Source organism: Acinonyx jubatus, chromosome X, assembly GCF_027475565.1.
Source record: "Acinonyx jubatus isolate Ajub_Pintada_27869175 chromosome X, VMU_Ajub_asm_v1.0, whole genome shotgun sequence".
Lineage (NCBI taxonomy): Eukaryota > Metazoa > Chordata > Mammalia > Carnivora > Felidae > Acinonyx > Acinonyx jubatus.
The window spans coordinates 38,301,529-38,327,087 of NC_069389.1; the positions used below are offsets into that span (position 1 = coordinate 38,301,529).

At 45.2% G+C, this 25,559-nt stretch overlaps 1 pseudogene; it reads left to right on the top strand.

Moving 5' to 3' along the window:
• The first annotated feature begins 24,145 nt into the window (after positions 1 to 24,145).
• LOC106972765 (60S ribosomal protein L23a-like) lies at positions 24,146 to 24,644 on the top strand (annotated as a pseudogene).
• The last annotated feature ends 915 nt before the right edge of the window (positions 24,645 to 25,559 follow it).

The following is a 25,559-nucleotide window of genomic DNA, read 5'->3' on the forward strand; positions in this document are numbered from 1 at the left end:
CACGTTCTGCTCCCTTACTTGTTCCCTCCGTGATCATATTTGGTCGCTTTCCAAGAGCTAGAACAGTGATTCCCAAGTTCATGTTTTCAAAATACCAAGACTTGGGGCGCCTGGGTGGCGCAGTCGGTTAAGCGTCGGACTTCAGCCAGGTCACGATCTCGCGGTCTGTGAGTTCGAGCCCTGCGTCGGGCTCTGGGCTGATGGCTCGGAGCCTGGAGCCTGTTTCCGATTCTGTGTCTCCCTCTCTCTCTGCCCCTCCCCCGTTCATGCTCTGTCTCTCTCTGTCCCAAAAATAAATAAACGTTGAAAAAAACAAAAAAACAAAAAAACAAAATACCAAGACTTGGGGCGCCTGGGTGGCTCAGTCGGTTAAGCGTCCAACTTCGGCTCAGGTCATGATCTCACGGTCCGTGAGTTCGAGCCCCGCGTCGGGCTCTGGGCTGATGGCTCAGAGCCTGGAGCCTGTTTCGGATTCTGTGTCTCCCTCTCTCTCTGCCTCTCCCCCGTTCATGCTCTGTCTCTCTCTGTCTCAAAAATAAATAAACGTTAAAATTTTTTTTTTCAAAATACCAAGACTTGTAGTTTTTATGATAATAATACAAACTCTCAACCATGATGGTGATGAATAATAATAACCAAGAACAATGTAGCACTTTATACTTCTCAGGGAATTTTCAAAACTACGATCCCATGCAATTATACCTCCGAGTGCCACAACTAATGTAAAATCCCACAAACATAAATACGTTTAAATTCAGCGATGAAGCCAATAGATGACTGGCGACTCATTCAAATATTATGTGATAAACTGTTTCTGGGTACCTGCTTTTTGTCACATGCTAAGGTATAATCTGGGAATTGGTGGATGGACACACCTAGTCTTGAACCTTAAAGTTCAGAAGAGAGAGACACAGCCAATCTTTTTTTTTTTTTTAAGTTTCTTTTTATTTATTTTGAGGGAGAGATAGAAAACAAGTGGGGACGGGCAGAGATAGAGGGAGACAGAACCCCAAGCAGGCTCCCCCCTGTCAGTGCACAGCCCGACGCAGGGCTGGAACTCACGAACTGAGTGATCATGACCTGAGCCGAAGTCCAGAGTCAGATGCCCAACCGACTGAGCCACCCAGGCGCCCCGAGAGATAACCAATCATAAAGTGACATGATGAGTCTGTGGAAGAGGAAGGCATAAAATACAGTGTGGAAACTGATAAATAAAGGACTCAGTTAGCTTGGGGGAGTTAGAAAGCTGAACCGAAGAGGTGACATTTGAACCGAATCTTGAAGGCCCAGTGGGGATTTGTCAGGTGGAAAGGAGAGAAAAGGAAACCTCGCTTTTCAGAACGTCAAGTCAGGTGCCTTGACATCAAAACAGAATATCCCCAAAGGGCTGTGCAAACCTACAGACTTTCTCATTAAGTCAATTACAATATTCAGGTACTTCAAGTCTACGCAGAGCGAGCTGGCTTCTTTGGAAGGCAATTTCGACTTTTAACCATATTTGGTTTTGTGGAACTATGTGTGTGACCAAGAAATATTGAAAAGAGAAATAAGCAGGCTGTGTTTTAACAGGGTATGTGCATTGCGCCAAAAGAAAAAGATGAGCTACGAGAGGGTCTGAGAATATCCAGTAAGAATAATTTTCCAATGAGGTCACGAAAACGTCCGCATCGGGTGTCTGAGGGCATGTCAGGGGTCTCCCAAGACCAGCACCGGGTTTGATGATTCACTGAGAGGACTCGTAGGACTCAGCGTGTAGTTGTACTCATGGCTGGGGTTTATCACGGGGAAAGGACACAAGACACAGTCAGCAAAGGGAAAACAGTCATGGGGCCAAGTCCAAAGGAGACCAGAGGCAATTTTCCAAGAGTACTCTCCCTATGGAGTCACAAACGAGTCATGACAACGTGCGTGAGATGCTCCCAACCAGGAAAGCTCGTTAGAGACTCAGTGCCCAGGGTCTCTATTCGGCGGTGGTCACATAAGCACCCCTTGCCTGGCACGTACCCAAATTCCAGCCTCTCGGAAAACAAAGCAGGTGTTCAGCATAAACCTTAGTGTTTGCACAACCTGGGCACATCGAACCGCTGATCACTTCTGGAAATGGTGGGAACCCTCCTGAAAGTCGAGTTCCCAGACTCCAGCCATGGGCCAGCCTTGAAAGCAGCCCTCTCTAAGGATAAGCAGTTAGACATTCTGTGTTAACTCCTTTCTGTACTGAGGGTAAGATTTTCCCATGAGTATTTTTCCTTTTCTGCCTAGGTTATATCATTACTCCAGTCTTTTAAGATCTGAGGCAGGGGCGCCTGGGTGGCTCAGTCAGTTAGGCATCCAACTCTTGATTTCAGCTCAGGTCGTGATCCCAGGGTTGTGGGATCGAGCCCCATGTCGGGCTCTGCACTAAGCATGGAACCTGCTTCTGATTCTCTCCCTCTGTCCCTCTCCCCCACTCGCACATGCTGTCGCTCTCTCTTTATTTTTTTTAATGCTGATTTATTTTTGAGAGGGATAGAGAAACAGAGTGCGAGTGGGGAAGGGGCAGAGAGAGAGGGAGTCACAGAATCCAAAGCAGGCTCCTGACTCTGAGCTGTCAGATGTGGGGCTGGAACTCGTGAACTGTGAGATCGTGACCTGAGCTGAAGTCAGATGCTTAACTGACTGAGCCACCCAGCCGCCCTCCTCTCTCTCTCTCTCTTTAAAATTAAAAAAAAAAAAAAAAAAAAAAAAGCTTAAAAAAAGAAAGATGTGAGGCAAAGGTCTATTCACATAATCGAATCAACATATATTTCAGCTTTGAGGGTGTGTTCATGGGTGTGTGTGTGCACGTATGTTTAAAACAGTCGTAAGTGACTAAGACAGCCTAAACATTTTAGTTGCAAATGTTTGTCTGGAGGCTTTCCTTTATGGCTAATGCATTTAGAAATCCCTAACCAGATGAGTAATTACAAGAAAGTATTAAGGCCTACCATCAACGTTCTATTCTAGAATCATCCCTCAGCCGTTAAATTCGCTACTCCAGGTCTTAATATTGGTTTGCTGCATGCAGGAACTCAGGGAGAGAACAGTAAAACACAGCCCTGAACATTTCTTTTTCACTCCAGTCACATTTGTTTCTTTCAAGTGAACACCTCATCTGTTGTGTGGAACGGTAACTACATTTTTAGTTTGCTTATGGTTCTGATTTTTTACTTCTCTTTCTGGGTTTCCCAGGCAGGAAAGTATTTGAAATCAGTGATAATCGCATCTTATCCAAATAAAAGCCCCACTTCCTGAGAATTCTCCCATATTATCTGATGGCCAAATCGTATAGATCAATTACCTTCAATTTCAATGACTTCAAATCTTCACCCTCATAAAAGTTATTCTGATTGATTATGTATTTATTCTTTACTTATTCACGGAATAAACATTTATTTAATGTACGTCATATGCCTTCTAGGTGTCAGGTACACAAATAATAGAGAAAACAAACAAGGTCACTTATCCTCAAGGAATTATGAGTCTAGTACAAAGTCAAACAGATTTTAAAAAATACAAATACCTAGAAAACATCAGGTATACAGGCGTGGAAGAGGACAACTTTTTATTCCACCCTTTTAGGTGCTTTTGGCTGGTCTGTTAATTAAATTGACATAAGAGAGATGAATAGGAGAAAAGCAAGTTTAATTTTTTTTACTTTAAAAAAAATTTTTTTTTAACGTTTTATTTTTATTTTTGAGACAGGGAGAGACAGAGCATGTACAGGGGAGGGTCAGAGAGAGGGACACACAGAATCCGAAACAGGCCTCAGGCTCTGAGCGGTCAGCACAGAGCCCGACGCGGGGCTCGAACTCACGGACAGCGAGATCATGACCTGAGCCGAAGTCGGCCGCTTAACCGACTGAGCCACCCAGGCGCCCCTCCTTTTTTTTTTAAAGTTAGATTACTATTTTAAGTTTATTTATTTGGAGAGAGACAGAGGCTGTGCAAGTGGGGCAGGGGCAGAGAAAAAGGGAGAGAGAGAATCCCAAGCAGCCTCCACGCTGCCAGCACAGAGCCTGACATGGGGCTTGAACCCACGAAACCGTGAGATCATGACCTGAGCAGAAACCAAGAGTCGGATGCTCAACCCACTGAGCCACTCAGGTGCCCATAAATGCTTATTTTTGAGAGAGAGAGAGAGCCCGAGTGGGGGAGGGACAGAGGATCTGAAGAGGGCTCCATGCTGACAGCAGAGAGCCCGATGCGGGGCTCGAACTCTCGAAGCGTGAGATCATGACCTGAGCCCAAATTGGACACTTAACCAACAGAGCCGTCCAGGCGCCCCAAGCAAGTTTAATTTTGTACTTATGGGAGACCCACAAAGACATGAGAGGCTCAAAGACAGTCAGGCAATTGAGACTTCTATGCCATCCTACTCCCTGAGTAGGAGTCTGGGGCTTGAAAGAGGAGGAAGAAAATTCACAGGAAGATGGGATGAGGAAATGTCAGGTAAAAAAAAATGTCAGTCATGCCATGCAGAGACAATGGAACATGGAGACGACTTTGACCAAATCGGCCCTGGCGAGCTCCCCACAGCTTACCACACGTAGTCCAGACTCTTTGTGGTTATCCCTAGTTGACAACGTCTGCCTAGAGGCAGTCGAAGGGGAAGTAAAAAGCTCTTCCCGAGTCTTCTGGGTCTTGATTGTCTTTAGCTGAAACTAATCCACATGTCAAAGTGGCACATTCTGAGGAGGCTCATTCTGAACCATTTCACGGGGCGTGGAATAAGCAGAGGGTGCAGTTGAGTCAGAAAAAGTTTCAGATGCATGAATTTCATCTTGAAAGATAAATAGGAATTCATCAGAGAGCCCCCAATATTCTGCATATACGATGACCCAAAGAATGAAACCAAATGGCACGCTCAAGGAATTGCCAGTAGCCTGGTAAAACACTTTGCCAAAGGGTGGGACTCATGGCGGGCGATGGAACCGAAAAGATTGTCAGGGGTGAGACCGTGAAGGGGCTTGGGAACTAGGCTTGTGAATGATGATGTTGTCCTGTGGGTAATGTTTAATCCTTGAAGAATTTCAAGCAAGAGAGATATGATGAGGTATATGTTAAAAAAAAAAAAAAATCTCTGGGGGCAGACTGAAGGGAGTTGAAGCAGAAGATATTGAGTCCAGTTAGAAGGATGTTGGCCAATCCCAATGGGAGATTAGGAAGGCCTGGCCAAAGGATGAAATGACTTACTCCTAAGTCAAGTTCACGTCTTAAGCCGTACTCAAAACACAGAGATGGCGATGGGTTTGGAAAACATCTGTAAGATGCCATCTCTCAGGGTTGTCTTGAGTGACATGTATCCGTTGTCTGGCAGAGAGTGGCCTGTCACACTACAGATGCCTCGTGACCCTTCCCTTTCACTTTCCCCTGTGGAACACCTTGAACTCTTGCCTCTTTCTCCTTATTCATGAGTCACATGATGGGTGTGGGTGTGAATGAGAGGAGCTAGACTGAGGTCCATGTGAGGCCAACAGAAACAAAAAGAAAAACAAAAAGAAAAACGAAAAAAACAACACTTATTCGGGCATTGTTATTTCAACTAATTTTTTCCACTGGGCAGAAAAAAAAAATAAGAGTTGTGGAAAAAAAAAAAAAAGGACAAATGCCAAGGTCCATTTAAAAAGTTGAAAATTCCACCCTATTCTGCTCCTGTCTTCATGAATAACCAGTGTTAAGAATTTATGTATCTCGGGACTCCTGGGGGGCTCAGTCGGTTAAGTGTCCGACTCTTGGTTTTGGCTCAGGTCATGATCTCACAGTTTGGGAGTTTGAGCCCCACGTTGGGCTCTGTGCTGACCGTGCGGAGCCTGTTTGGGATTCTCTCCCTCTGTCTCTCACCGCCCCCCACTCTTGGTGCATGTGTGCTCTCTCTCTCTCTCTCTCTTTCAAAATAAATAAACTTAAAAAAAAAGAATTTATGTACCTCTTTCCAGAATTCTTTCTTCAAATCTTTTTTTAACGCTTATTTATTTCTTTTGAGACAGAAAGAGAGGACACGTGAGCGCCGGTGGGAGAGGGGCAGAGAGAGAGGGAGACACAGAATCCCAAGCAGGCTCCAGGCTCTGAGCTGTCAGCGCAGAGCCTGATGTGGGGCTCGAGCTCACGAACCGCGAGATGGTGACCTGAGCCGAAATCAAGAGACTGATGCTTAACTGACTAGACCATCAGGCGCCTCTCCAGAATCCTTTTATACGCCCAAACCCATATACACATAATTTGGTTGGTTGTTCTGTTTTACAAAAATATCACGTTATACATATTATTGTGCAACATGCTTTTTCCACCCAAATATATTCCTTGTAGGGGGTACAGCTCAGTGGTAGAATATGTGACTGCAAATATATTCCTTGGAGATCAATCCATGTTGGTACATGAAGAGTTAGCTTGGTTTCTTTTTTTAAATTCCTTTTAATGTTTATTGATTTTTTTTTTCAACGTTTATTTATTTTTGGGACAGAGAGAGACAGAGCATGAACGGGGGAGGGGCAGAGAGAGAGGGAGACACAGAATCGGAAGCAGGCTCCAGGCTCTGAGCCATCAGCCCAGAGCCCGATGAGGGGCTCGAACTCACGGACCGCGAGATCGTGACCTGGCTGAAGTCGGACGCTTAACTGACTGCGCCACCCAGGCGCCCCAATGTTTATTGATTTTTGAGAGAGAGAGAGAGAGAGAGAGAGCACAAGCAGGGGGGAGGGGCCGAGAGAGAGGGAGACACAGAATCCGAAGCAGGCTCCAGACTCTGAGCTGTCAGCACGGAGCCCGACGCGGGGCTTGAACCCATGAACCATGAGATCACAATCTGAGCCGAAGTCGGACGCCCAACTGACTGAGCCATCCAGGCGCCCCAAGAGTTGGCTTGTTTTCTTTAACCAAGATATAGAATTCCACAGTAGGGCTAAGCTGTACATTTAACCAGTGTCCTACTGATGGACTTTAAGATTGTTATTATTATTATTTTATTATTATCATTGCTATTACAGAGTGCTATAATTCTTATCTTTGTGCATTTATCTTTGAATGAGCGTACAAACATTTCTGCATAATAGATTCCTAGAGGTAGAGCCGACAGCATGTACTTCAAACTTTCATAAATAATATTGGGTCTTCCTTCTGCCTAGTGATTCCCAATTGGGTGACGGAGAGCTGCCTCTCACTGTTGCCTGGGAAACTTGTCAAAACTACCTGTTCCCACTCCCCCTGGGCCATGCTTTCCCCCATCAGACTGGCGAGTAGGGAAAGCGGGAGAAATGTATATAGTTCTCTGGGTGGTTTTGTGCCGTGCCTTCCTCTCTTGGGGACCATTGCTATGGCTGTTCTAATTAGGAGATTGACGCTGTGACTTAATTCACTTCCCACTGGAGAGAGTTGTTGGCCACAATCCCTGGGAGAGCAAGTGTTCCTTTAATATTGGCAGGCCCCGTATTCTTCAAGAAGTAACTCTTTTTCCCCTAGAGTCAACATCATTTATTGCGAAAGAATGGGTCAGTGATGGTCCACAGAGCAGGCCTCCGGCCAAAAGTATATTTAACCATTCATGGCGGCCCAATGCCTCACTGGCCTCACCTTAGTCCCTACCACATACTCCTGGCAACTTTCTGGTACCCTCATCAGTAAGAATGTTAATTCTTTTAGAGAAACAATAAAAAAGAAGTAGAAAAAACAGTACGATTGCTCTCAACGAGGTAAGAACCTGGAATCGGACATAAACGGCAAAAAGACTGTTAAATCCCTCAATAACTTTCAGACAGACAATTTCATCTTTTTTTTTTAAATTTTTTTTTAACGTTTATTTATTTTTGAGACAGAGAGAGACAGAGCATGAATGGGGGAGGGTCAGAGAGAGGGAGACACAGAATCGGAAACAGGCTCCAGGCTCTGAGCCGTCAGCACAGAGCCCAACGCGGGACTCGAACCCACGGACCGCGAGATCATGACCTGAGCCGAAGTCGGCTGCTCAACCGACTGAGCCACCCAGGCGCCCCGACAATTTCATCTTTATGTAACTCCTCTTAAAAAGAAACTTTAGGGGTGCCTGGGTGGCTCAGTCGGTTTAGCTTTCGACTTCGGCTCAGGTCATGTTCTCACAGTTCGTGGTTCAAGCCCCGCGTCGGGCTCTGTGCTGACGGCCCAAGCCCGGAGCCTGCTTCCGATGCTGTGTCTCCCTCTCTCTGGCCCTCCTCCGCTCACGCTCTGTCTCACTCTCTCTCTCAAAAATAAATAAACATTAAAAAAAATAAAAAAAAAAAAACTTTAACCTGGGTCGCGTCCGACTTCGGCTCAGTTCGTGAAGTTGTGGTTTGTGAGTTCGAGCCCCGCGTCAGGCCCTGTGCTGACAGCTCAGAGCCTGGAGCCTGCTTCGCATTCTGTGTCTCCCTCTCTCTCTGCCCCTCTCCTTCTCTCACCCTGTCTCTCTTTCTCTGTCTCAAAAATAAATAAACGTTAAAAAAAATTAAAAAACAAAAAAGAAAATTTAACTTACAGGGGCAACACACTTTAGTAGAATTCAAAGGCCCAAGATTTAAGAGAAAGGACTGAACTTTAAGAACTGTGATTGTCAGTGAGCCCTCTTGCTCAACTCTAGACCCCAACAGTTAAAACCACATGTAGACAAGACCACTTAACTCATGCTCTAACTGAAACCCATTGTGTTAATTTCTTATGGCACTTTCCTGAGGCATGGACAAAGATGTTTTGCAAAGACTGGAACTTTCCAACCACCGGACCAGAAAAGGCCTGATAGCATTTGAATGCCTACTAGACCACACCTCAATGTCCCCATTCCTGCCCATGATCATGGGCTGAACACATAGCACCCCTCACCCATCATCATGGGCTCCCTGACCGCTCTCTCGCATGTACACCCCCCGCCCCCCAGCCTCTGTCTATATAATTCCGGGCGTCCATCTTGCCGGCGGAGAGGCGGTTGTTAAGATTTGAGTCTGCCCCCTCCCCCGGCTGCCTGCACCCCAAATGAATGTCTCCCATTGTCTTTTCCAAACCTTCATCTCTTATTATTGGCTTCTCTTGGGATGAGTTTATCCGACTTTGTTCAGCAACAGTGTTGGCAAAACCCAGCTAGGAGCTATGCTTTCCACTTGTGCGGCCCCTTTAGGGACTCCAGGACAAAGCAGGTGGCTGTGGCAGCACCCGTTTCCTGAGCTAGCGGCTGGGAGAGATCAAGAACGCGCTTAATTATCTAAGAAGAGAGAAAAATGGAAGGTGGGGATGTTTTCAAGAAATAGCTCTCAAGCACAGGAAACACGACGGTGCATAGTGTGGAGGATGAGTCCCTTAGACGTAGATTTGACTTACACACGAAGGCAGATTTCCCGCGTTTCTTAACACAAACCTTCACCATCGTTCAAGCGCTTAGAGGCACTTGAATGAGAATTAATGGATTATCCTTTCCTTTTGGAATTCGAATCTATATGAAAACTGTACCAGGTTGTAAGGGCCAAAGGCAGGCCGCCCCAAGATGGGCCGCTTAGCCTAAAGATTATTTTGAGTTAAAAGCAAGCCAAACTCAGCAGATTCAGGAAAAGCTCTTTACCCCCGCACCCCCCCCCCCCCCGCCCCAACTGCCTGCCTGTACCAGGAAGAGAGCTATTAAGAGAGACTCCCCTTTACCTAAGGAACTCACTTGCATAATAGGGCAACCTTGTTTCTCCAGGCATCTCCTTTCACCTTGCTAATGGCCTTCCTCCCCTTTGTATCCTCAGACCCCTATCCCTCTCGTTAGCTTATATAAGCTTCATGTTGCCTCACTGTCTTTGGAATTTCCATGTCTGTGTGGATTCTCCATACAAATGGCTATTAAATTTGATTTTCTCCTGTTAATCTGTCTCCTGTTAATTTAATTTTTTTTAATGTTTATTATTTTTGAGAGAGAGACAGAGACCAAGCAGGGAAGGGGCAGAGAGGGAGGGAGGCACAGAATTGGAAGCAGGCTCCAGGCTCTGAGCTGTCAGCACAGAGCCCGATGCGGGGCTTGAGCTCGCAGAGCGAGAGATCATGGCCTGAGCCATAGTCGGCCGCCCAACCGACTGAGCCACCCAGGTGCCCCTGGCTCCTGTTAATTTAATTCTAAGTCCAGCTACAAGGACCTGGAAGGGTTCAGGAACTTCTTCCTCCCCAACAAACTCCAACGTATCAGCCTCCCCTACTTCTGACAAAGTCTCTCCTTGACCAAACTTGAGTCAGACTCCTCTGAGCTCTCTTCTCAACTAGGCCCTGACCTTGGGCTGTTTCCTTGGTCCGGTGAGATTAGTTTTCATAAGAATCCTCCTGGGTCAGTTTACCAAAAATCCCCACTCTCAATATCAGGTCAAATTCCTCGTCCCCCACCCTCAATGTCTTCTACCTCTGGCCTGCCTGAAGGCAGGAATCCTATCCAGTTAGTTTAGCCAGAATATTCCCTACCCCTGATGTTACCTCTTCTGGTAATTTTCCATCCACTAATTCAAAGTTGAGCCTAATGTCTTTCTTCTATTACAACCAGCCCCGCTGCCCCACCCCCCACTGCAGTGGTCCCTCTTATTAAATTTCATTTTATTTTAGAAAGAGTGAGAGAGAGGGTGAGTGGATGAGAGGGGAGAGAGAGAGAGAGAGAGAGAGAGAGAGAGAGAGAGAGAGAATCTTAAGCAGGCTCTACACTCAGCGCGGAGCCCAATGCCGGGTCTCAATCCCACAACCCTGGGATCATGACCTGAGCTAAAATCAAGAGTTGGATGTTCAACCGAGGGACCCTGCAGTGGTCTCTCTTCTTGGGGGATAGTGTTGCCCACTATCTTTAGCAAGTTATGGGAAGCTACTAGGAAAAACACAGTAAACAAAGGTTGTTATGCAGACTTAGGTCATTGCCTTCTTCATTGTTAAGAGTTTCTAAAGGTTCAGTCATTTCCCTCTTCCTGTGACAGAGAGGGAGACACCCTTGCAAGTGAAGATTTCCCTTAGAGAAGTATCCTTTTCGGACGGGACATCTTCCTATGTCTGCCTGAGGGTTCCTTACTAGAATCAAAAAAGTAAGCAGTAAGGGTTCCTTACTGCTGTAAGGTGATAGCTCATTGTGGTTTTGATCGGCATTTCCCTCATGAGTGAGGTCGAGCATCCCTTCATGAGTCTGTGGGCTAAATAAATCTGTCTTAGTCAACTATAACAGAATACCACGGACTAGGCGGCTTATAAACCACAAATTTATTTCGCCCAGTTCTGGAGGCTGGGAAGTCCAAGATCGAGGCACCAGAGCTGGTGTCCTGGGAGAGCCTGCTTTCTGGTTCATTGACAGCTACTTTCTTCCTTTGTCCTCACGGGTCCTCACATAGCAGAAGGTGATGAGGGAGCGTAAAGCAAGCTGACAGGCTGCAACTCCCCCCCCCCCCCCCCACCAGGTGGGATCTCTGCGTGACATTCCTCGGGCACTCCTGGCTGCCCAAAAACAAAGGAAAGGGGAAAAACCAATGGTTAACTGGTAAAGGTCATAGTCATGTAGGACACAAGTCTCCATCACCCCTCCATAGTGATGTGGGAAACAAAGGCAGAAGGAAATGGCAGATGGCACTAAATTTCTTTATCACCTGCAGCCCACTGACAGATACTTGAGGCAGGCAGACTAAAACGTTTCTCCAGGAACTCTGACTGTCTTAATGTTACTGCTTTGCTACAGGGAAAAACAACCTTAGCTTGATAATATAGGCCCCCAATACCCTGTGAGTGGTCTTTAGCATATGAAAATCTCACTGGGAATTTCCCCTTGACTTTACCTCCCTCCCAAGTATATAGCCAGTCTCGCCTCATGGTCCCAGGGCAGCTCTTCCTGCCCCCCGGGTTCTGTCCCTGTGCTTTAACAAAATCACCTTTTCTGCACCAAAGATGTCTTCAAGAATTCTTTCTTGGCCGTCGGCTCTGGACCCCACGAACCCCACTCTTACCCCCAAAAACCTCATCAAAGGTGTCGGGAACACAAATAAAGTTACACCGTAAGATGGCCAGCGGGGCTAACAAGGAAACTCCCATCCCTGCCCAGAGACCTGCTCTTCTGGGTTCTTCCTGCTCTGCTTGCCACGAATGCAGAAAAAACAAAACCATACATTACCCCTCCCACTTGCGCTCAAGGCTCAGACCTTTGGAGAGACCGTCTCCTCTGGGCCCCTCGATGTAAATAGACCTCCGATCCACCAAGATCTCTGAGTGCTGCTTGGTTTCTCAGCCAGGGATCCAGCCTGGTCCTGTAACGAAGGGACCCGGGAGCTCCCTGGGATGTCTTTATCGGGGCACTAATCTCAGTCATGAGGGTTCCACCTTTATGACCTCATCATCTCCCAATGACCCCACTTCTAAATACCATCACGTATTGCTCAGCAAACATAACAAGTCATAGGACAACACGTAAAATGGGATCCCTGTTGTATAAAATTACACACACAGTATAAAAAGAAACATATTGTTGTCACAGATCAGAGATCTCCTAGGGCCTCAACTACTTCTTGGTTATGTAAACCTGGTGTCGTTTGCAGACCAAAACTTGACTCTGTTCCCTGAGGAGATGACTTAATACTTTCCTTAAATGTCCCGGAAGAATTTTTAAAATCACTAAGATGCCTTGTTTACAACTGTATAATTCAGTCTCAGAGAGTGTTTAACTCGATGGTTGTGCCCTATATGATTAAGAATTGGCATTTTTCTTAGGAAGAAAATCCGCTGTTTAAATGGCACACTTTCACTTCTCATTTAAAATAAAATTTTTCAGGGCGCCCGGGTGGCTCAGTCGGTGGGGCGTCCGACTTCGGCTCAGGTCATGATCGCGGGGTCTGTGAGTTCGAGCCCCGCGTCGGGCTCTGTGCTGACGGCTCAGAGCCCGGAGCCTGCTTTGGATTCTGTGTCTCCCTCTCTCTCTGCCCCCCACCCCGCCCCCGCTCATGCTCTGTCTCTCTGTCAAAAATAAACATTAAAAAAAAAAATTAAAAAAAAATAAAATTTTTCAAGTTTATTTGCTTTTGAGACAGAGACAGCGTGAGAAAGGAAGGGACAGAGACGAAAGGAGAGAGAGAATCCCAAGCAGGCTCCGTGATGTCAGCGCAGAGTCCAACGTGAGGCTCGAACTCACAAAACCGTGAGATCGTGACCTGAACAGAAACCCAGAGTCGCTTAACTGAGTTCACCCAGGCGCCCCTAACTTCTCATTTTTGACCAGTCATACAATGTTATGCATAAAGAATGCTACATTTAGATTTAAATATTCAAATACTAAAGCCCTCTGAGTTTTTTTTAATAGTCCTAGAAATGTAGGGTCAGTTTGTTTTCTTTGAAAATGTCCTTCTATGTTATGTCTCCAAAGTGGCTCCGATGGCTTCAGGCAGACCTTTCGTCCTGTCATTGAGCCCTATGACTTCTTTGGCTCCTTTCAAGGCAAATTTTTTTGTTACTAAAATAGAAGTGTTGGCCTGACTATTTAACAGTAACAGCAGATCAACCTCTGAGTTTGAGCTTCAGTATAAAGGAGCACTACCTTGCAGGAATTCATTTGAAAGTTTCAGCTCTCAGTAAAATATTCAGTGTGATTTGGGATATCAAATCCCCTACGGGGTTTGTCTATTTCACAGGCCTCTGAACTACTCCTGTGTTCAGGGAAGAAAAGATCAGGCAAAGCTCGAAGCTCGAAGCTCGAATTTAGATTGGAGACTATAATCGTAGATAAGATTTTAATGACACGTGTTAATTGCTAAGAGACCTGCGAGAGCCCTGTAAGAGTGTTCTACGGCGTTCAGAATAAATGGCTGGAACCCAGCATCTAAGGGAATCAAAGTGTCCTCTCTCATACCGCCCCCCCCCCCCCCCCCCGGTAACTTTCATAGATTTTGCTCTTGTATGTCACTGTAAGTGGTCACTAGCCTTACGCTTTGGCGAGATGGTGTCTGGATTCCCTGTAGAGCCAGATCGGCATCATTTGAGGCTTGGTGCTGAACACCAAGTTAGCCAGCACCCTGGGCACAGGAGAGGCCTGCGGTCTGGAAGCGTCTACACTTCACATGCCCTCACCCTCACGGAAGTGCACAACAGCCTGACCTCTACCTCCGGCACCTTCATTTCTTAGGCTGAGGGCATGCTTTGACCACCAGGGGCAGCTTTGCCTTGGAATGCCCAGGAATTAACACCTTATCCTGCCCCCCCCCCCCCCCCCAGCGACCTTCAACAGATGAGGGACAGGAATTGATGATATATAGATGGACCAGCTTTAAGAGAGTAGACCTTGAAAGTTCTCATCTTGAGGGAAATAATTTCTTTTTTGTAACTATGAAGGTGACAGATGTTAACTAGACTTACCGTGGTGATCATTTTGCAAGGGAGACAAATATCGAATCATTATGTTATGCGCCTAAAACGAATATAATGTTATGTATCAGTTATACCTCAGTTAAAAAAAAATGCCCCAGCTTTATTGCCCCCCCACCCCCACCCCAGGCAGGATAACTCATTTTCCAAAGTTCCCCCGCAGGACTGAGACAGTCACCCACGGTGACAACCTACTCAGTAATAGACCATGTGTTGGCCGCTTTCTGTTCTGTCTTCCTTTCCCACCTCCCTACCAGTGTTTCTTGGGATCACGTCCTGAATGAGCCACCTACTTCCAAATATTTATCTCAGAATTGCTTCTGGGAGATCCCAAATGAACACACACACAATGAAATCAAGTGCAGGGAAGAAAGCAACCAATATTCCCTTGTATCATAAAGGTGGGAGGGGAGGAGGGCACAGGCTTTGGAGTCAGAGAGGGCTGAATTCTAATCCCGGGGTGTCTATATCTGAATTCTGTAACTCTGCCCAACTTATAGACTATCTCAGAGTCTCAGTTTACTCATTTGGGTTTTAAGTTTTATTTATTTATTTTGAGAGAGAGAGAGAGAGAGAGACCATGCAAGCATGAGTAGGGGAGGGGCAGAGAGAGAATCCCCAGCAGGCTCCTCACCGGCAGTGCAGAGCCAGACGTAGGGCTTGAACTCATGAACGGTAAGATCATGACCTGAGTTGAAACCAAGAATCGGACGTTCAACCGACTGAGCCACCAAGACGCCCCCAGGAACGGTCATTTTAAATCGGGGGAACTGCAAGGCCATCAAACAGAAGTGGTAACCTTTTGGGAATGTGGGGAAAGGGCAAGAATATTTCCCATCCCCAAGGGATCCCAGCATACACTGTGATGTCATCTGCGCCCCCACCCCCACACCTGGGGTTTCTATTTTGGGATCTGCCGCCATTGTGAAATCAATTATGTACATTACTGTTTTGGTGCGCTTCCGGGTGGAGATACCACCATCTCCCCTGAAGGCTCAATCACAGGGCTGCTTTGAATTTGCACCACACTTGTGCTCCTCCGGATGCAGCCGTACATGGTATCTTCTTTTGTTTTGCATTCCAAAAGTTCTCGCTCAGAGAAATTGGTCCTCTTTCTCAAACAGAACTTTCGTAAATTGCACCACGTTCCTGCCGGTTCTGTCCCGCTGGGATTTACAGACCAAATAAATCCCGCCTCCGTGTTAACCCCTTTCAGTATCTGTAGACCACAGCCATGGCCTGTTCCCTTCCCTCCTTTCCTGCTTTGATCTGTTGGATTCACTTCAAACCGATTGGAAAGTCAGGGTTAGGGGGCTGGGTAAGCGCTCCATAAAGCCCCGCAAGACTCCATCGGCACTGTCTTCACACATATTTTACACATTTCCTCATCCTTCTTTCCTCCCACTTCTTATAATCATTTTTGTGCCTCGTCCCTAGCTTCAAGAGAAAACAAACATTCTAGGTCAAAATGTCAGCCACATCACGGTAAAAAAAAAAAAAAAGAAAAAGGAAGAAAGAAAGAAAGAAAGAAAGAAAGAAAGAAAGAAGGAAGGAAATCTTCGATGCCCAGACCTGCAGAGTCTAAGACAAAAACAATTCCAGCCATCTCAGACCTCCTTCCTTGCCTCCATCCCTGGTTGAAGGCGTTTCAATCCTGCTGCGACATGTCCACGCAATCAAATAATACAGCTAATGTGGATTCGGTTATTTCCCTCAGACATCTTAATCTGACAGGCCTGGCAGTTGAGGAGACATCCCTGTAGCTGCACACACGCATACGCACACACATGCACACTCACTCAGGCATGGGTGTGTCATTCCCCCCATTCGCGCTCAGGATCTGGTCTCCACGTGACCGCACCATAGCCAATCTCCCACCAGGCTGTGTCCTAGATTCAGCTTCTGCCTCAATTAAGGAAACATGGGAGACAGAGCAGCACTTATTTTCAAATTAAAAAGCCTCCTGGCTTCCTCCCTTACAGACTGCCCTGAGTGTGCCGCCCTGATCAAAGCCGCTTTGAACACTCTTGTGTCTGGCAGGCAGGGAAAGGAAGGATGCCTGTAGAAAACGTTCGTGTAAAACGTTAGAGCATCTAGGAACGTGTGAGGGAACCGAAGTCCGTGCGAGGAAGCTCAGAAGTTTGCCTCCATTTCAGGAGTTCTCGAAGAACATGATTAAAACCAGAAGTTCCGTGGTTCTAATTCATTCTAGTTATTTTTACAGGGTTTTACAGGGTTTTCTCATTTGTTTTTTAACTCGTTCACCATCCATTCCTTTGTTTATTTATTGTTTCTTCTTATCCTTGCCCATTTCAATTCTTCTCTTGTTTTCTTTTTAATTTCCCCCTAAAAATAAAATACAAACAAAGAGGAAGGGAGGCAAAACCATAAGAGACTCTTACATACACAGAACAAAGTGAGGGTCGATGGGGGGTTGGGGGAGAGGGGGATATGGGTGATGGGCATTGAGGAGGGCACTTGGGATGAGTACTGGGTGTTGTATGTAAGTGATGAATCACAGGAAACTACCCCCTAAACCAAGAGCACACTGTACATAATGTATGTTAGTCAGTTTGACAATAAATTATATTAAAAATTTTTTAAAATAAAGATCACTTGAAAATGAGAAAAATAAAAAATAATAAATTAATAATAAAAATTAAAAAAATAATAAAATAATAATAAAAATAACAAATTCATTTCCCCCTTGGACTCTCTCTCTCAAAAGCCCCTTTAGTTTCATTTTTTATTATCCCCCTATTCCCGTCTTTCAATCGCATCCTCTGCTTCTCTTTTTTAACTGTTTTTACTTATTTTTGAGAGAGAGAGAAAGCGGGGGAGGGTCAGAGAGAGGGGGACAGAGGATCTGAAGTGGGCTCTGTGCTGACAGCAGAGAGCCGGAGGCAGGGCTCAAACTCACAAACCACGACATCGTGACCTGAGCCGAAGTCCGACACTCAACCGACTGAGCCACCCAGGTGCCCCACTTTATCTTTGAAGAAAAAGAAGGAATCACTGATCACGGACCCATTTATCATTCCTTACCATCTCTCACCCCCCTCTAAAATTCATTTGGAAAAAAAAGAAAAGGTTTAGAGTGGTAGAATTTATAATAGACCCAGATTGGGCACAACCCAAATATCCATCAACCGTGAATAGATCACCGAATTGTGACCTATCCATACAATGGAATATCACTAGCAATAATGAAGAACCAACTACAGATAAACACAACATCATGGGTGAATTTCGAAACAACTGAGCCAAAAAGCCAGACATAACAGAGTATATACTGTACTTTTGGAAGTGATGGAAATATCCTTCATCTTGATAAAGGTGTGTTTTACATTTGTCAAAACTCATCAAACTGTATGCTTTTGATCTATGCATTTCACAGTCTGTAAGTGATACCTCCACTTGCTTTTTTCTTACGTTTATTTATTTACTTTGAGAGACAGAGAGCGTGCGCACATGTGCAAGTGGGGGAGGCGCAGAGGGAGAGGGAGAGGGACAATCTCAGGCAGGCTTCTCATTAGCTGCATAGAGCTTGACTCGGGGCTCAGTCTCACGAACCGTGAGATCACGACCTGAGCTGAAGTCAGATGCTTAACCGACTGAGTCACCCAGGTGTCCCTATCTCTCCATTTTTAAAAGAAATGTTTGAAAGAACTTTAAAAAGGAGACAACGACTAACTGGGGGACTTCTATTGCCTGGCTAACAATGTGACTATTTCAAATCATTTTTCAGAAGACCAATAACCCCGGGGAAATGCTTCTATGTGAAAAGGGCAGGATTCACAATTTTGCATAAGAATGGCCCCATTTTTCACAGGATGTGTTTTATGCAGCATATGCATGGAACAGGATGGAGTTAAAGACAATTTAAAAGGAGTAACACTCTTCTTCTTTCCATATAAGGGATTCTGCCTTCCCTGATATTTGGTTCTGACAGTTACATAAAGCAGGACCTTAAAGAAAAGGCAATCGTTCTTTCAGAAAACCATAGGCAGCACCGGGCGCCTGGGTGGCCCCGTGGGTTAAGTGTCCGACTCTTGGTTTTGGCTCGGGTCATGATTTCATGGTTCGTGGATTCAACCCCGCATCGGACTCTGTGCTGACAGCAAGGAGCCTGCGTGGGATTCTCTCTCCTTCTCCCTCTGCCTCTCCCCTGCTTGCTCTATCTCTCTGGGTCTCTCCCTCAAAAATAAATAAACATCGGGGCGCCTGGGTGGCGCAGTCGGTTAAGCGTCCGACTTCAGCCAGGTCACGATCTCGCGGTCCGTGAGTTCGAGCCCCGCGTCAGGCTCTGGGCTGATGGCTCAGAGCCTGGAGCCTGCTTCCGATTCTGTGTCTCCCTCTCTCTCTGCCCCTCCCCCGTTCATGCTGTCTCTCTCTGCCTTAAAAATAAATAAACGTTGAAAAAAAATTAAAAAAAATAAACATTAAAAAAATAAATAAATGTTTATCTTTGATTGTTTAGTCTGATTCCTCTTTGAGAAAGGGTGGTGTTCCAGGGGTTGAGATGGAGGGAGGGATGGGCGGGTGGAGTACAGAGGACTTGGGGGACAGTGAAAATTTTCTGTATGATACTATCATGATGGATACAAGTCATTCTATGTTTGTCCAAACCCATGGGATGTGCAACACCAGGAATGAACTCTAATGTAAACTATGAGCCTTGGGTTATAATGATGTCAGTGTAGGTTCATCCACTGTAAGAAATGTGCCGCTCTGGTGGGGAATGTTGATAATGGAGGTGACTATGCACGTGTGAGGGCAGTTGATGTATGGGAAGTCTCTGCACCTTCCTCTCAATTTTGCTGTGAACCTCAAGCAGCTGTAGAAAAATAAAGGCTTGAATTAAAAAAGCTCTAAAGGGGGCGCCTGGGTGGCTCAGTCGGTTGAGTGTCTGACTTTAGCTCAGGTCATGATCTCACTCTTCGTGAGTTCGAGCCCCGCGTCGGGCTCTGTGCTGACAGCTCGGAGCCTGGAGCCTGTTTCGGATTCTGTGTCTCCCTCTCTCTCTGACCCTCCCCCGTTCATGCTCTGTCTCTCTCTGTCTCAAAAATAAATAAACGTTAAAAAAAAAAAACTTTTAAAAAAGCTCTAAAGGAATATAATACTTGTAATTTCTAAGAGAAGTGGGGTATTGGAGGCGCCTGGGTGGCCCAGTCGGTTAAGCGTCCGACTCTTGGTTTCGGCTCGGGTCATGATCTCGCGCTTCGAGGGATCGAGCGCTGCCTCGGGCTGACAGCGCGGAGCCTGCTTGGGATTCTCTCTCTCCTCTCTCTCTGTCTCTGTCCCTCCCCAGCTCGTGCCATTTCCCTCTTCTGAACAGAGCCCAATTCTGTTCAAGCACCCTCCTCATTTTCACAGAACCTAATGGACTCAGGAAACTCTGACCCCTTCCTCAGCTCCAGGAATAGGTCCTGATTACTCCCAGCTATTCAAGGTCATCGTACTGTTTTTGCAAACGATTCCTTCAAGAACCCAGATTTATGGGCAATTGGTGTATGGCATTCCCCAAGCAGCTGTGCCCACATGACCTTAGCCAACCCAATCACACTCTAGGCAAGGACTTAAAAGTCCATGGTTGGGGGACATGCTTTCTTTCTTTCCTTTTGTTTTTAAAAAAATTTTTTAAACATCTTATTTATTTTCGAGAGAGACAGAGACAGAGTGGGAGCAGGGGAGGGGCAGAGAGAGAGAGACACACACACACAGAATCCGAAGCAGGCTCCAGGTTCTGAGCTGTCAACACAGAGCCCAATGCGATGCAGGACTCGAACCTCCGAACCTCAAACCACGAGGTCATGACCTGAGCTTTAACGACTGAGCCACCCAGGCGCCCCTGGGGGAGATGCTTTCTTATTCTCTCCTGTTGAATGTGTGCATGCGGGCGCTGGCAGCCACTTTGTAACCAGGAAGGAAGTCAGACCGAGGACAAAAAAAAAACACATGAAAGAAGTCAGAGCCCAGAGAACTGAGAGAAAGAAAGCCTCTCAAGTCCTGCTCAATGGTGCCTTGAGCTTGCATTACCTTTGGGCATGTCGATAGATGTCCCTATTATTTTGTTAATGTTTACTTATTTATTTTGAGAGAGAATGCGAGCAGGAGGGCGGGCAGAGAGACAGAGAGAGCGTGAGGGAGAGAAATTCCAAGCAGGTTCCTCACTGTCAGCGCAGAGCCCGATGTGGGGCTTGAACTCACGAACCACAAGACCACAACCCGAGCCGAAATCAAGAGTCAGACACTTAATCACTTAACTGACTGAGCCACCCAGGTGCCCCTAGATGTCCCTATTTTTAAACCGGTTTGAGCCTTATTTCTGTTATCTGCTACTGGAAATAATCTGAGACAGATGTTCCCTAGTTGATGCATGCAAATTGGTTTCTAAGTCATGGTTTGCTCATATAGCTCAATAATTATTTTTGCTGCACTCTTTGACAACCAAGTATTTTCAAAACATGTCACGTGCAGTTAATTGTGTTAGTAATTGGTCATAAAACTCCAATAAGACTAACCAAAAACCTAAACTCCTGGGATCTGATACAGTCTGCCAGAATGGTCAGTCATTTATTTATTCATCCAACAAGGAGTTGCTGAGAGCCTCATATGCATCAAGCATTAAACAATAAGAAGACGGCTACACCCTGATTCTGTCCCTTTAAATTACATTTGAGTACAAAGAAAATAGGGCAATCTGCGATTATGCATATATTCATTACAAACCTCTGCACAAATATTTGGCTCATAACTATGAGTTAAATGGTATGACATTTCCATGAGAAAATTAATTACTTGAACATGTGCTGTATAAAATATGTCAAATCATTTATTTGGATGTCGTAGATTGCATACTCGTCTTTAACCAAAGGAAGTACATGAGAAATAAACATAAAATGCACACTCTGTGTATTGTAAATGTCATGTTATGCCCAAGGGCCTCTTGCAAGCGAACCGTTTTTTTCTGGATGAGGAGAATGGTGTCTGAAAGGTCATAAGATCACAGGTCCAAAAAAGGGAGTCACGTTGCAATGACTTCTCCATGCATTTAGGGATTGCACCTATTGGTAACTTGTCTATTTAAAGACTATGTTTCATGTAAATAGCCATGTGTGAAAGAACGGGGAAATTAATCATTTCGGATACCAACCTGTCATCTAACATCGTTTAGAATTCTATCTGCCTAGGAGTGAAATATAAAGATTTATGGTGCGATATGAGTACCTGCGCTCTGATGCTTTTTACGATTTTGACAATTTCGAGAGAGAAAGATCTATGTAACGATCTATCAGTTAGAGACTGTAATTGTAATAAATGCCACTCGACATAAACATATACGACGACAATAATTGATGGAACCAGAAAACTAAGTGGAAAAAGAAAGAAAGAAAGAAAAAGAGACGAGTAAGTTCAGATACATAGACAAACAAAATGAAGGCTGTCTTGTTCATTGAGAGCCAAGAAACAGTTCATAAATGGAAAGGAAAGTTCCCAAGGAAGCATATGAGCTTTACTCTGTGTGCTCCAGAGGGAATATGCTTATTCAGCCAAGCATACAGCTTGGCTAGATCCGGGGTAAGAATGACACTCATCCTATAAACTACACACGTTAGAGCCATTTGATATACTCTTTGATTTTAGGCCAAAAGATTTATCCTATGAAATAGCCAAGGTCACATAATTAGAATGTCTTAAGCCACACTTCTGATTCAGGAAATGGTATTTGTCCTTCAAGTCACAAAATTTACAAATGGACTAATTTATTTCTCGACCTCTTAGCTCTGGCACAAGGATTTTCTGTAGGGCATCGGAGCGCATTCCTCGGCTCTGATTAAGTCTCCTCTTTACGGATGAATGAGTAAGTTTTCACAATCGCAGTGGCTAAGGAGGAGTTCACCAAGAGTAATGTTCCCAGAGTCTGTGGGTGTTTTTGCTTCAGGAGGCAATTACAAGAGCTTTTCCGTGCTACCTTGGACATAACCAATGATGTGAACTACTTTTAAAGGAATGTGTGTGGGGTGGAGAGGAGGAGTGTGTAAAGAAATGTTCTCTGGTCAAACCAGTAACCTACACTTCTCTTAAACAATGTTTATTTATTTTGAGAGAGAGAGAGAGCAGGGGAGGGGCAAAGAGAGAGGGAGACAGAGAGAGAATCCTAAGCACGCTCCGTGCTCGGAGGGGAGACCGATGCGAGGCTTGAACCCACAAACCGTGAGATCATGATCTGAGCCGACCAAGAGGCGGATGCTTAACCGATGGACCCCCCCTCCCCAAGCCCCCCAGTAACCTACCCTTTGATGGTTAACTATATGTATTAATTTGACTGAGCCACCGGGCGCCCAAACACTTGGTTAAACCTTCTTTTCGGCGTGTCTGTGGCTGTGTCTGGATGAGATTGGTAGACTGAGTAAAGCAGATTGTGCTCCCTCATGTGGGCGGGCCACCTTCAATTCACTGAAGGTCTGACTAGAACAAATGCTGAGTAAGGGAGAATTCTCTCTCTGCCTGTCTTCAAGCTGGGATATCACTCTTCTCCATGTCTTTAAACTTAGGCTCAGATTGGAACTATACCATCAGCTCTCCTGGTTCTCAGGCCCTGGGACTTAGACCGGAATGATACCACTTCTTAGCCTCCATAATCAGGTAATCCAGTTCCTGATAATAAAATATACATACATCCTATTTTGTTTCTCCGGAGAGCCCAGACTAAGACACCTACCTACTGAACCTGACAGCCAGAGTAGCTCATTTTGTAGTTTACTCATCTCTGTATGAGAAAATATATCATTATTTTCTTGAGTCTTTCTTTAGTTTTAAAATGAACAACTAATGGGGCACCTGGGTGGCTCAGTCGGTCGGTTGAGGGTCCAACTTCGGCTCAGGTCATGATCTCACGGTTCGTGAGTTCAAGCCCCGTATCGGGCTCCGTGCTGATGGCTCAGAGCCTGGAGCCTCCTTTGGATGCTGTGTCTCCCTCTCTCTCTGCCCTTTCCCCGCTCACACTCTGTCTCTGTCCTTCTCTCAAAAATAAATATTTGAAATTAAAAAAAAAATTCCTTGAAGCGAGAGGAATTTTAGATAATGATAAAAGAGCCAGTCTACCAAGAAGACAAAGAAATCCTAAATTTGTATGCATAAACCAACAGAACTGCAAAACATGTGAAGCAAAAATTAATACAGTTGCAGTTGGATACTTCAACACCCCTCTATAAACAACTGAGGAGCGCCTGGGTGGTTCAGTTGGTAAAGCATCTGACTTTGGCTCAGGTCATGATCTCACGGTTTATTAGTTCGAGCCCCGTGTCGGGCTCTGTGCTGACAGCTCAGAGCCTGGAGCCTGCTTCGGATTCTATCTCTCCCTCTCTGCCCCTCTCCTGCTCATGCTGTCTCTCTCTCTCTCTCTCGCCCCAAAATAAATACACTTAAAAAAAAAAACAACTTTATAAACAACTGATAAAAGTTCTAGGCAATCATCAAGGATATATAAGAACTTAAGACACCATCAACCAACAGGATGTAATCAACATTTTATAAAACATTCCATCCAATAACAGCAGAATACACATTCTTTTAAACGTTTATTTATTTATTTTGAGAGAGAGAAAGCACACAAGTGGGGAAGGGGTAGAGAGAAAAGGAGAAAGAAAATCCCAAGCAGGCTCTGTACGGTCAGTGCAGAGCCTGGCACAAGGCTTGATCTCACGAACCATGAGATCATGACCTGAGCCTAAACCAAGAGTTGGATGATTAACGGACCGAGCCACTCTTTTAAAGTGTCAATGGCACAAAGATGGCACTGAAAGTGGATAAGGAAGCCCCTGCTCCTCCCAAAGCCAAAGCCAAAGCCAAAGCCAAAGCCAAAGCCAAAGAAGAGGCTTTGAAGGCCAAGGAAACAGTGCTGAAAGGAATTCACAGCCACAAAAAGAAGAAGAGGAATATTCAGACATCACCCAACTCCTAGTGGCCCAAGCCACTATGGCTCTCAAAGCAGCCAATATATCTTTAGTAGAGCGTCCCCAGGAGAAACAGGTTTGACTATTATGCCATCGTCAACTTCCCCCTGACCATTGAGTCAGCCAGGAAGATAGGTGACAGCACACTGTGTTCATTGTGGATGTCAAAAGCAATAAACACCAGATCAAACAGGCTGTGAAGAAATTCTACAACTTGAGGTGGCCAAGGTCAGCATCCTGATCAGGCCCGATAAAGAGAAGGAGGCATATGTTTAACCGGCTCCTGACTATGATGCTTTAGATGTTGCCGACAAAAGCGGGATCATCCAAACTTAGCCCAGCTGGCTAATTCTAAATATAAACATCTTACCACACATACACACACACACACACACACACACACACACAAAATAACGCAGTATCTATGGGACATAGTACAAGATGGTTCATATTCTGGGCCATGAAACAAACCTCAACAAAATGAAAAGAATGGAAGTCAGAACATGTTCTCTGATTACAAAAGAATCAAACTAGAAATCAATACCAGAAAGATAACAGAAACTATCCAAGCATTTGAAAACAACTAATCCATGGGTCACAGAGGAAGTCTCAAAGGAAATAAAAAAAAATACATTGAAGTGGATGAAAATAAAAATATAGCACATTAAAACCAAACCAACGCTGAGACGAGATTTTGTTCACCATTAAACGCTTACATTAAAAAAAGGAAAAATCTCAAATCGGTCACCTAATCTTAAGAACCCTCATAAAGGAGAGCAAAATTAAGCCCAAAGGAAGCAGAAAACAGAAAATCAATATAGAAAATCAATGGAATGAGTCGCTGATTCTTGGAAAGGAGCAATAAAAGCGCTAAGTCTCAGGATGCCTGGGTGGCTCAGTCGGTTAAGTGACTGACTTTGGCTCAGGGCATGATCTCGCGGTTCACGAGTTTGAGCCCCGCGTGGGGCTCCGTGCTGACAGCTCGGAGCCTGGAGCGTGCTTCGGATCCTGTGTCTCCTTGTCTCTCTCTCTCTCTCAAAAATAAATAAACCTTAAAAAAATTGTGTAATTTAAAAAGAGTGACAAGTCTCTAGCAAGACTGACGAGAAAAGAGAAGGCACAAATTACTAATATCAGAAATGAAACAGAGGCTATCACGACAGCCACTGCAAACATCAAAAGGATAATAAGGGAACAGTGTGAACAACTACACATAAATCTGATGAACTGGATGAAACGGAACAATATTTC